We start from the raw sequence: 13,560 nt of genomic DNA, 5'->3' as shown, positions 1-13,560 counted from the left end.
GTGGAGACTCCGCTGTCCTGCCTGTGTAGAGACTCAAACATCCCTCTGCTCTGGGGCACACATGTCCCTAAGTGCACACATACTGCCGGGCACCAGGCTGACCTCACATGACACTTGCTGAATTCACAAATGCCTCCGTGCTGTGGACCCTGCTCTCTCAACTCTGCCTTCTGGAGAAATCTGAGATGTGAAGAAGACATTCCATAAACTGGACCCACCTCCAGGCCACTAGGTTCTCCTGTGGCCTCCACTGACCGCTCAGCTGTGGAGTGAGGCCCCTGTGGGGGCTTTTATGGGGGACGGTCCCTCCTCCCTCCTTACTTACATCCCACCTCTCCTCCTCAATCCCATCAGAATTTATTTCTGGAATAAGTGAGATTTTATTGAGGACACACGGAGTTCACCACAAGGAAAGGTGAACAATTTATCCTGGCAGCAGTTTTATTTTTGTTAATGTTGAAATAATTGTCCAGGTCTGTGATGGCGCTTTTCCTACCCAGGGTGACCTGTCAGCAAAGCAAAACTTAGGTAAATGTATTCTTTTTAATACATTTGAAGCAGTTCTAATGAGGTGGATGAAACTGGAGCCTATTATACAGAGTGAAGTAAACCAGAAAGAAAAACACCAATACAGTATACTAACGCATATATATGGAATTTAGAAAGATGGTAACAATAACCCTGTATACGAGACAGCAAAAGAGACACTGATGTATAGAACAGTCTTATGGACTCTGTTGCAGAGGGAGAGGGTGGGAAGATTTGGGAGAATGGCATTGAAACATGTATAATATCATGTATGAAACGAGTTGCCAGTCCAGGTTCGATGCATGATACTGGATGCTTGGGGCTGGTGCACTGGGACGACCCAGAGGGATGGTATGGGGAGGGAGGAGGGAGGAGGGTTCAGGATGGGGAACACATGTATACCTGTGGCGGATTCATTTTGATATTTGGCAAAACTAATACAATTTGTAAAGTTTAAAAAAAAAAACTTAGATAAATCTCATCCCTGTAAGTGTTTCCCTGGACCAGAAATGCAGTGTGTCCAGTCAGCCAACCCCTGAGCACTGTACACATTTCTTGGTTTCTCCTCACACCAAACGAGTTCCACCATGTGATCCCAGACCATCAAATGTTTTTCATCTTACAGGCTGGTTCTTTATTCTTTATTCTATAAAAGTCTCCTTTTCCTTCAGCTGTATTTTGCAGTGTTTTGAATGGGGGGGCTATTTCATGACATGTTAAAGTTTATCACCTAAAATGCTTCCTTTCGTCACTTTGAACAACATCAAGTATTATTTTAATACATGCACCCCAGTGTTCATAGCAGCACCATTTGTAATAACCAAGCAACCTAAATGTCAATTGACAGATGAGTGGATGAAAAAGAGGTGGTACATATATAATGGAATATTACTCAGCCATAAAAAAGAAAAAAATTGGGTCATTTGTAGAGATGTGGATGGACCTAGAGTCTGTCATACAGGGTGAAGTGAGTCAGAAAGAGAAAAACAAACACTGTACATTAATGCTGGTTGATTGTTAAATAAAAATTTACTGGAATTCAGGGACGCCTTACAATGATCCCACACTACAATGACAACAGAAAGTATGTGTGATGCAGAACGTGGGACTCAACAGCCCAAAACAGTTACATTCTGACTCTGCTGCTGCAGCTCGGTGAAGGTGGTGGGGCTTCCAGCTCCACCTCCCACTCTGCCTCAAAGCCCCTGGTGCAGCCGGCCCTGGGACAGCCACACACTGCCCACTGGATCCCAAACACTCCTGCTGTCTTTGGTTTCCTGCTGAGTAGGTGTCAGGCTTTAAAATCTAATCTTACGGATAATTCTTTCACACTGTGCTTCACCAGATAACTTGTTTTATTTTATTCTGAATATGCAGATTTCAAAGACACTACTTGATCCCTAAAAATACAATTGGAACCCACGTTTTCAAGCACACAAAACTACAGCCAATAGTAAGAAAACCCCACTCACATACACCTTGGGAACACCCTGTCTGATTTCAACTGTCATTTACACGGAGATGGATCTAGTTTTTTGACAGCCCCCTCATATGTCCTTTCCCTGGAGAATTTAAAATAATTGTCCTCTAAGCTGGAACTTTGATGCTGCCGTTGAGAAATACACCGTGACATATTCAGCGGGAAACTGCTGCATGCAGTCAATATGTTCAGAGGCGAATGAACTTAGGGGGAGACTCATGATATAATGGGTTTCCCCGGTGGCTCAGCGGTAAAGAACTCGCCTGCTGATGTAGGAGACGTGGATTTGATCTCTGGGTTAGGAACATCCCCTGGAGGAGGAAATGGCACCCACTCCAGTATTCTTGCCTGGGAAATCCCATGGACAGAGGAGCCTGACGGGCTACAGCCATGGGGTGGCAAGAGTCGGGCAGGACTGAGCGACTGATGACAACAAGATACGAGTGTGGCAGGACCTCCTCCGTGCTGTCTTGAATGCTCCAGTTGACCGCCTCACAGCTCCTTGCCCCAGTGCACACCTAAACCTGGCCAGGCATCACTGACTCTGAGCATATCAAAGAAAACAGTGAGCAACCAAACACAACTGTTACAAACTGTGCCCTGGTTGGACCTACACATGGATTCCCTCTCCCTGGATGGCAAACGAAGCCCCACCTGCAGGGACTGGCTCAGGAGACTCTGGAGACCTGCCCAGGCCGACCGCAGCTCTCCCACGTGGACACACTGGGTGAGCCCTCTGACCCACCCCTAAGGCCCCCAGCCAATGTCCCACTGAACTAGAGTCCACACACCCTTGCTTTTAGCTATGTTTCCATCCACACTTCACAGCCCCTGTGGGATCAGGCTTCAGCTGAAACCACCTCCTTGATTGAAAAAAAATACTTAGGGATACGTTGAACTAAGGAGTGAAGGCTCTCTACAAATGAAAACTATGAGACTTGATAAAGTCTTGATGAAAACTAAACTTCCTTGATGAAGGAAATTGAAGAAGACATAGCATCTTAGGATCCATAGCATGGATTGGAAAACTGACATTATTAAAGTGTCCATAGTACACAAGTCAGCTATTGATTCAATGCAATCCTTAACAAAATTTCAATGGCATCTTTCACAGAAATAGAAAAAAAGTTTCCCCAAATTTTGTATAGAACCACAAGATACCTCAAATAGCCCAAGCAATCATGAGAAAGACGAACACTGCTGGAGGCATCACAGTTACTGTGTTAATTACTACAAAGCTAGAATTATTAACTGTGTGTGGTGTGGTACTGGCACAAAAAACAGACACAAGACCAAAGCAAAACCAGAGACCCCAGAGGTAAATTCACACGTCTCCTGTCAAGGAACGTTTGACAAGGCAGCGACAGACACTTGTTGAGGAAAGGGCAATCTCTTCCACATACTGGTATTGGAAAACTAAATAAAGAAATGGAGAAAAATGAAATTGTAACCCTATTGTACACAACTCACAAAAATTAACTCAAAATGAATTAAAAATGTAAGTGTACGACCCGATGCTATAAAATCCTGAGAGAAAACATAGGGAAGAAGGTCCCTTTGACATCAGTCATGACAATGATTTTTTAGATATGACACCAAAAGCAAACGCGCCAGAAGCAAAAAGAAAAAATGAACAAGTGGGACTACATCAGTGTTAAAAACTTCTGCACATCAAGGGAAACAGCAAAATGAAAAGAATCTATGAAGTGGGAGAATATAACCCAATAAAAGAAATGGGCAAAGGAAGTGGATGGACACTTTTCCAAAGATGTGTCTGCATGGCCAACAGGCACATGAAAAGATGCTCAGCATCACTGATCAGGAAAAAATACAAAATCACAGTGAGATATTACTTCACACCTGTTAGAACAGCTCTCATAAAGAACACAAATGTTGGTGACCATGTGAAAAAATGAAACCCTTGTACATTACTGGTATAAACTGATGTATATTATTAGTTTATTGGTATAAACCCTTGTATATTATCGGGGCTATAAATTGGTAGAGCCACTGTGAGAAATATGGTGGTTCCTCCATAAATAAAATTACCATATGATTCTACTTCAGGCTGGATATGTATCCAGAGGAAATGGAAACAGAAGCTTGAAGAGGCATCTATACCCATACGCTTATTGCCGCACTACCCACAATAGCCAAGAAATGGAAACAACCGAAGTGTGCATCAACAGAGGCATGAAGCTGTGAGATATATGTATATATATGAAAGTGAGACAGTGAGAGCGGTAGTTAATCAGCTGTGTGATCCCAGGGACTGCAGCCCACCGGGCTCCTCTGTCCATGGCGTTCTCCAAGCAAGAATACTGGAGTGCATTGCCATTCTCTTCTCTCTTTCTCTCTCTCTCTCTCTATGTAATTACATATACATATAAATATAATCCAGGCATTAGAAAGATGGGAATCGTGCTATTTGTGACAACATAGATGGACCTTAAAGGCATTAAGCTAAGTGAAGTAAGTCAAAGCTAAGTACAGTATGTTATTACTTATATGTGAAATCTTAAAAAACCAAACTCATAAAAACAGACAGTAGAACAGTGGTTACCAGAGGCAGGGGTTGGGGGTGGGGTGGGAAGTTGGTGATGTGTATTTAAGGGTATAAACTGGAGTGAGTAGATAAATAAGTTCTGCAGAGATTTTGCACAGAGTAGTGATTATAGTCAACAATACTGTATTATAAGTTTCAAAGTTGCTAAGAGACTAGATCTTAACTGTTACCACCATAAAAAAAGAAATGATAATTATTTGATGGGCTAAAGCCCTGAACTAATCCTATGGTGGTAGTCATTGCAATATACAAGTATATAAAAGCAACACACTGTACACCATCAATGTACACAACGTTTTATGACAATTATAATTCAACTGAAAATGAAAAAATAAAAGATCACTGTGGGTTTTATGTAAACAACTGTTACTCAGTGAATTATTACTCAACAATGTAAACATGGCTGTTATTGAAACTGACTATATCAATAGATTCTCAGCAGTCATTTAAATTATTTCAAGAGCAGAAACAAGGAGCTCGAGGGTGTCTAGAAATCAGCAGCCAGGGGCAAAGGGCAGGAAAACATGCAGCCCACAATGGAAGAGGCCTGCACCAACCATACGTGACGTCCCACTAAAGCGATGACGCAAGCAGCAAGAACAGAATTCAGTAATTAGCAGGTGACAGAGGTGACCATCAGCATCAGAATGGTGTGGGCAGCATCTCCAAGTACCTGCATGCAGCAACAACGACCCAGCACAGCCAACAAAAAACCCCAAATAAGACCACGTCAGCCTCAAAACTGGTAAAAGGACACAGCCAACAGAGTGAAATAAACTTACAAAGCAGGAGAAAATGCTTGCAAGTCACATATCTGATAAGGTGTTAATAAATATATTAAATGTATCTAAAATATATAAAGAACTCCTGCCACTTAACAACCTGATTAACAAACGACCAAATGATTTTAAATAGACATTTCTCTAAAAAGGATACACAAATGGGCAACAAGAAAATGAGAAGGTGCTTAAGATGATGAATTTTTAGCTAAATGCAAAACAAAACCAAAATAAGACATTATCTTACACAAATTAGCATACTCTTGAAAAAACCCAGAAAATAACAACTGCTTCGGAGGAGGAGGAGACATTCAAACACTTGTGCACTGTTGTTAACTTTATAAAATGCAGCAACCACTATGGGAAACACATGGCAGATCCTCAAAAAATCGAAACTAGAAACACCACGGGACCAAATCATCCAAATACTAGGGACATGTCCAAAATACCAGAAAGCAAAGACCTGAAGAGACATTTGCAAACTCATGTCCATAGCGGTACTTTTCCAACAGCGAAGAGGTGAGAACAACGCAAATCAATGGATAAATAAAATACAGTGTAAAAGCTCAATGGAATATTATTCGGCCTTTAAAAGGAAGGAACAACATGGATAAAACCCGAAGACAATATTCCAGTGAAATAAACCCGCCACACACACACAAGTGCTTTAGAATTCCACACACATGTGGCATATAAGTCGTCAAATATATATAACATTAATGTAAAATGGTGGCTACTAGTAGCTGAGGAGAGAGAAAATAATGACCTTTTTTTAGGTGAGTTCTGTAGGGACCAGTTTCGTAAGGTGGAAAAGTTAAGAGGGAGATTTTTAGCATAACGACTATATACTGGATCCTGGAACAACATATATGGGATATTGGAACTATATACAGGAATATACTGGATACTACTGACCAGTACAGCAAACGCTGGGATTGTGTTCAACTAAAAACATTTTTGTTTGAAATGTAACTTTCCAACATAACATAAACTAGTCTGTATAATACAAAACATTCTTCAAGAGGATTCATTTTCTGAAAAACATTTTAGAAAGAAAGAAGCCACAGTAATGCTAAATTTCCTAAGGAAGATTAAGGTTCTGTGGGTATCAGTATAAACTTATATGCATTGTCTCTAGTTACTGAAATAAGTAATTTCTAATTACCGATAAAGAAAAGATTGTTTCTTAAAATTTTAAAATAGAAGTAATAAGAGCAAAAGGAAAAAACAAAAGATGTCAAACTTTATATGTCACAAAACTAAAAAGAACAAACTAAGCCCAAAGCTAGCAGGAGGAAGGAAATAACAAAGCCTAGTGCAGAAGTGAGCACAATGGAAACCAGAGAAACAACAGAAAAGGTCAACAAAACCAAGAGTTGGTTTTCTGAGAAGAACACATTCGTTTCGTTACTTACCCCTGGCAGGAATGTGAGGACGTTCTCGCTCAGGAAACTCATTTTGTTTTGCAGCTCTGCTGTCCTTGCATCCTTTTTCTGTCCTTGCATCCTTTTTCTAAGTCAGCTGAACTTACTTAGCTTAAAAAAAGCAAGAAACACGCGTTGGCTTCATCACAGCAACTCCTGTTCCCCCTCCTCCTGGAACCCCCTCTCCCACCACTTCACTCGCCTCGCTGCTCCTCGTACTCCAGTCAGCTGGTTTCACCGGGTCATCCACACCTGCTGGCCATCCTCAGTCACCACCACCAAGCCTTGCTCTTAGTCTCATAACAACACGCACACTGTTGTTTCTCTTCCTCCTCTGTCCCCTGTCCCCAATGCCCTGAGAGCCATGGGAGGACGGGCACTGCTCTCTTCCCCTCATAGATGCTCTACCCTCAGCGTCTGCACCTGGGGGGCCTCCCCTCTGGCTCTTCCCCAGCATCTCCCACAGCAGATGGAGGAAATGCAGACATCCATCTGTCTGAGCTCTCCTCTGAATTATGATTCCCTGCAGACTCCCTGGGACTCCAGAATGCTAGGTTCTACTGTAGCCGCAGTGAATCTCATTTTAAAAACCTTCTTTCTCAGCAAAAGTCCTGACTTGAAGCTCGCTTATGCTAAATCCTCTGAGGACCCCACTGAAAACCCCCCTCTCTGCTCCCTAAGTTGCCCCCTCATCCAGCTGGAGCCTGGGTGTGGACACGCAGAGGCAGGATCAGCACGTCTCCTGCCCAAGGTCGGTGCCCAGACACAGCTCCACGGTCCTCTCCCTGGAGACTTCCTCTGTCCTGTCTGTTTTCTGCCCTGAGACTGAACACGAGGCAGCGCACACCTGCCCGGACCTGGATCCAGAGCTCTGGGCAGGGAACTGTCGACCAGGGTGGGCCAGGGGCTGGTGAGTCTACAGTTACAGGGGCAGGGCCCCCAGACCTGCTGTCCCCACAGACGCCACCACCCCCGCAGTGGCTGGGTCGGCCACGCTGTCTGCATGGAGAGTGTGGCGCGTGTCCCATGAGGAGTCGGTTTTATCCCCCATGCTGTTCATCCCCCTCTCGAGTGATTAAGCAATTAAAGATCCTAACCGAACAGCCAGACCACAGGTGAAAACACTTCTGTGTCCTCTGTGGAAAATCAAAGCTGAGAAAGCATAATCGGGCGTTAAAGGGACAAGCGAAGGTGCACCAGTCACTTCCTTCCTGCGCTTTCTCCTGGGCGTGCTCCTCGGGGCGGCGTCATCTCGTCAGAGCTCTGAGCTCCATCCCCGTCAGGAGTCTGGCTCCAGTGACTTCACACTCCATGGTTCCTGCTCTTTACGGCCGGAGCTCTTTTTCTAATCTGGAAAGCAGCCCATTTTGAAGGCATCTTTCCCACCTCAAAATGCTGTGGATCCCTAATGCCCCCAGGCCTCCACGGGAGGACGGTGCCTTTTATTGGGACAGTTATTCGAGTGCTTCGTAGGGACGCAGTCACACCTGTTTTCACATTGTCTATGGGCAGCGTCTACCTGCAAAGGTGGCCTTGATAGGTGTGGCAGAGACCACGCAGCCCGTGACTCTAAAACACCTACTCGCTGATGCTTTATAAAAATCTGCCTCACTTGCCTTTTGATGGCCAAGTCAAAGATCTCTCTTGGTAAATGTCACACTGCACTTGAAAATACGTGTTGTTGTCCTGTCAGTCAGTCGTCTCTGACTCTTTGCGCCCCCATGGACTGCAGCACAGCAGGCATCCCTGTCCCTCACCATCTCCTGGAATTTGCTCAAACTCATGCCCATTGAGCCACTGAGGCCATTCAACCACCTCATCCTCTGTCGCCCCCTTCTCCTCCTGCCCTCAGTTTCCCCCAGCAAATATGTGGGTTGTTTCCAAATATCTTTTGACGTTGGTTTCTAACGTAATCCAAGTGGTAAGAGAACAGACTCTGTGACGTCAGCACCTGCAGACCACGAGATTTTGGCACCTTGTTTTATGTGCCAGGATGTATTCCAGTGTCTCCTGGTTCACAGTCTAGGGAACTTGAATCGAATTGGTACCCTGTTGCTGTGTGAAAATTATGTAAATCTTAATTATGTTGAATTGGTTCGCAGTGCTCTTCGGATCTACTCTTTCTACTTCTTTGTATATTCATTCTACTAATTTTTGATATTGAAACTCCAAATAAAAAATCTTAATTTATCCACTTAAAAATAATTGTAATATATAGTGGAACTATATGTAACCTTGTTCTGTATTTTCCAGGTCTCCTGTAAGTGTGTCATCATACTTTCATAATTAAAAAAATAAACATATATTTAAAGAGATTTGCCTCAAGCGCCTCCTTGTATATAGTGCTTCTACTGCCCCACACCCACCCCACGTGATGGTCGGAAACGCCCTGGCCCTGGGCCAACACCCACCCCACGTGATGGTCCGAAACGCCCCGGCCCTGGGCCAACACCCACCCCACGTGATGGTCCGAAACGCCCCGGCCCTGGGCCAACCACACATCCCCATGGGCTTCCGACAGGCTTTCCACTGCGAAGTTGCTCTCTTTTGCTGTCTTTTGCTTCCTACTGGGTCTGTTCACGTCTTCATTCTTCTTTTAGGGCTAACTCAGAGTCTTCTCAAGTCACCATTTAGGATGAGGAACTGTCAACACCCAAGTCCTGTCCACTGTCACGTTTCAGGTCAAGGACCCCAAACCCCACACCCCTATAGGCATCCTCTTCACATTTACTGCAAAGGCGCAAATAGCTCATTCACTTTACTTCTGTGATTCCACTTCTTCCCCAAACCAGAATTTTCTTGGGGAAACTTACCTGGACACTGTTCAGTTCAGTTCAGTCACTCAGTCATGTCCGACTCTTTGTGACCCCATGAACTACAGCACGCCAGGTCTCCCTGTCCATCACCAACTCCTGGAGTTCATCCAAACCCATGTCCATTGAGTCGGTGATGCCATCCAACCATCTCATCCTCTGTCATCCCCTTCTCCTCAGGCCTTCAATCTTTCCCAGCATCAGGGTTTTTTCCAATAAGTCAGTTCTTTGCATCAGGTGGCCAAAGTATTGGAGTTTCAGCTTCAACATCAGTCCCTCCAATGAATATTCAGGACTTACTTCCTTTAGGATGGACTGGTTGGATCTCCTTGAAGTCCAAGGGACTCTCAAGAGTCTTCTCCAACACCACAGTTCAAAAGCATCAATTCTTCAGCACTCAGCTTTCTTTATAGTTCAACTCTCACATCCATACATGACTATTGGAAAACCATAGCCTTGACTAGATGGACCTTTGTTGGCAAAGTAATGTCTCTGCTTTTTAATATGCTGTCTAGGTTGGTCATAACTTTCCTTCCAAGGAGTAAGCATCTTTTAATTTCATGGCTGAAGTCACCATTTGCAGTGATTTGGGAACGCTCCAAAATAAAGTCTGCCACTGTTTCCACTCTTTCCTCATCTATTTCCCATGAAGTGATGGGACTGGATGCCATGATCTTAGTTTTCTGAATTTTGAGCTTTAAGTCAAATTTTCACTCTCCTCTTTCACTTTGATCAAGAGGCCCTGTAGTTTTTCTTTGCTTTCTGCCATAAGGGTGGTATCATCTGCATATCTGAGGTTATTGATATTTCTCCCGGCAATCTTGGACCCTGAGTGGGTGAATGTTTTTATATACAGCACAAATGGCTATAATTGGAACAAAATCTTCCTATTCACAGTAGCTATTCTCCTTACACGAAGGTATTAGATTTTTCTCTTCAGTTATGTCTTAGGTTGGCTAAAAAGTCCATTTGGGTTTTTCTGGAAGATGTATGGAAAAACACTAATGAACTTATTGGCTAATCCAACAATGTAGACCAAAGATAGGCAGGGTGGTTAGGCATTGGGTTAATAAGCATCTAAGCCACCTTTCAACAGATGATACATAGACTGACGGGGATGTGGTCCAGGTTCTTCACTGTTGGTGGACTATTTATAAGCACAGAAGAGGGGAAGGGTAGGATAAGCCCTAGAGTTAGGTTTTTAATTGGAGGAATTATGACTAACTCATGTTTTTGTTGTTCAGTTGGTCAGTTGTATTTGATTCTTTTGCAACTACATGGACTGTAGCCTGTCAAGCTCCTCCACCCGTGGGATTTTCCAGGCAAGAACACGGGAGTGGGTTGCCATTTCCTTCTCCAGGGGATCTTCCTGACCCAGGGATTGAACCTGTGTCTCCTGCATTGGTAGGCAGGTTCTTTACTACTGAGCCACCAGGGAAGCCCAGTAACAAGCTGTTGCTCATCATAACGTTTGTGTAGATTGAGTTAGAAAAGTGCTTGCTTTTTTAAGCAAGCAAGGTGACTCTGCTATGTGACTTGGGGATGAAACCCACCGCCAGCTTGCTTAATTCAACCCAGTCCTACAGATGCTCACTGGGCACTGGTTAGGCCCCCAGGAGGCTCAGTGTGGGCTGTGGTCATCCACCCCAGATGACACAGGACAAGCAATGGCCAAAAACTGATTGACAACCAGGATGCTGAACACTTCAGCCTCTGCTCAACGTGTCTCCTCTCCTGCTTTGGACTAGAGTGAGCTTTAAGAGCCCTGTATGTCCATCGAGAGGTGAATGAATAAAGAGGTTGTGGTATATATATATGTGTGTGTGTGTGTGTGTGTGTGTGTGTGTGTAATGAGTATTACTCAGCAATAAAGGGAGCACACTGAGTCACTTCTAGTGCAGTGACTGAATCTAGAGCCTATTGCACAGAGTGAAGTGAGTGAGAAAGAGACAAGTATCACATATTAATAGATGTATATGGAATCTAGAAAGATGGAACTGATGAACCTATTTGGAGGGCAAGAATAGAGATGCAGATGGAGAGAACAGGCTTGTGGACACAGCAGGGCAAGGAGAGAGTGGGATGATTTGAGAAAATAGCACTGAAACATACACATTAACGTATGTAAAACAGAGAGCCAGTGGGAGTTTGACGTAAGACTCGAGGAGCTCAACCCAGTGCTCCCTAAGGGGTGGGAGGTGGGAGGGAGGGGACATGTGTATACCTATGGCCGATTCCTGTCGATGTATGGCAGAAGCCACCACAACATTGTAAAGCAATTATCCTCCAAATAAAACAAAGAGCCCTTCAGCATCCGCGTCTCTCCTCACGCTTTCAGAGGCTGCTGGGGCCCCTCTGCTTTAGGAGTTTATCTGGCCTGAGTAAAAATGAATGAGGGAAAGAGTGAATGATTGCACACACACATGGGTGAAGGGAAATCTCTTCCTTCAACAGACTCCTACCAGTAAATGCTGAAGGCTGAAATGAGACCACTGCGTATGTTTTGACTCGGGAGGGTGTTGGGGTGGGAGCTGAGGAGGTGTGCCGGGATGAGCAGCCGCATATTAGGACAGTCTCAGGACGTCTCCCAGCAAAGAACTCGCTGACCGATTGCAAGGCCCATGGTCCGTGTAACATGGAGACACCTGTCAGCAGCCCGTGACAGGGCTGGGACAGGCAGATGTGGTGTGTCCCCTAGCAGGAAGCACGGAGAACGTCACAGGGCCTTTATTTCTTTTTAAAGAGTCCCCCCCCCCCCCTCACCACAATGTGGACCATTTTTAAAGTCCTTACTGAATTTCTTACAGTATTGCTTCTGTCTTAACGTTTTTCACTTTTGTCCGAGAGGCATGTGGGATCTTAGCTCCCTGACCGGGAATGGAACACGCGCCCCCTGTGATGGAAGGCGAAGTCCTAACCACTGGGCCACCGGGGAAGCCCCAGCATCTTGACTGGTTCAGGAAGCTTTACTGAGATATCACTGACATGGAAAATATGTGAGTGTGAGATGTATAGCATGGTACTTTGATGCAGGAATAGACTGTGAAATTATTACCACAGGAAGGCTGACACCTCCATCGCCTCAGAGAATTAACTTTTCTCCCAGCTGGTGGTGACAGCATGGAAGATGTATTCTCTCACTGACTTTCTAGGATAAGGTGAGTGTATAGTGCAGCACTTGTAGGTACCAGCCCCAGGCGGTGCATCAGATCCTCAGAACTTACTCATTTTATAACTGGAACTCAGTGCCCTTTGACCAACATCTCCTCATTCCCCTGACCTCCCGGCCCCTGGAAACCACTATCTCACTCTCTGCTCCTGAGTTCAGCTTCTTCAGGTTCCACGCACAGAAGCTGTCACACAGTACTTGTCTTTCTCTGTGCAGTTTATCTCAATTAGCATAGTGCTCTTGAGGTCTATCCATGGTGCTGCAAATGGCATGATTTCATTCTTTTTTATGGCTATGTAATATTCCATCACTGGAGAAGGAAATGGAAACCCACTCCAGTATTCTTGCTTGAAGAATCCCCATGGACAGAGGAGCCTGATGAGCTACAGCCCATGAGGTCTCAGAGTTGGATATGACTGAGCGACTAAGCACAGCATAGCACTGACTTCAACAGTAGCAACTTCTAGTTATAAAATAAGTAAGTCATGGATATGTAATGTACAACATGATTCAATAGTTAAGTATACTGTGTCACATGATGAAAAGTGGTAAGAGAATCAATCTTGAAAGGTTTCAACACAAGAAAAAAGTTTCATCAGTATAGTACCGTGTAGAGGTGGGTAGATGTTAACTAGATTTATTGAACTCATCATCTGTAATGTATACAAATATTCAATCATAATGTTGTAAGTCCTGAAGTGATATAATGTCACACTTATTATACTTTAATAAAAATAGTCACTCAATACTTAAAGAAGAGAATTGGTTATTATTGAAGGCATCTACTAGATATTTATCACA

Source organism: Bos mutus, chromosome 18 (assembly GCF_027580195.1).
Source record: "Bos mutus isolate GX-2022 chromosome 18, NWIPB_WYAK_1.1, whole genome shotgun sequence".
Lineage (NCBI taxonomy): Eukaryota > Metazoa > Chordata > Mammalia > Artiodactyla > Bovidae > Bos > Bos mutus.
This window is presented reverse-complemented; position numbering follows the sequence as displayed.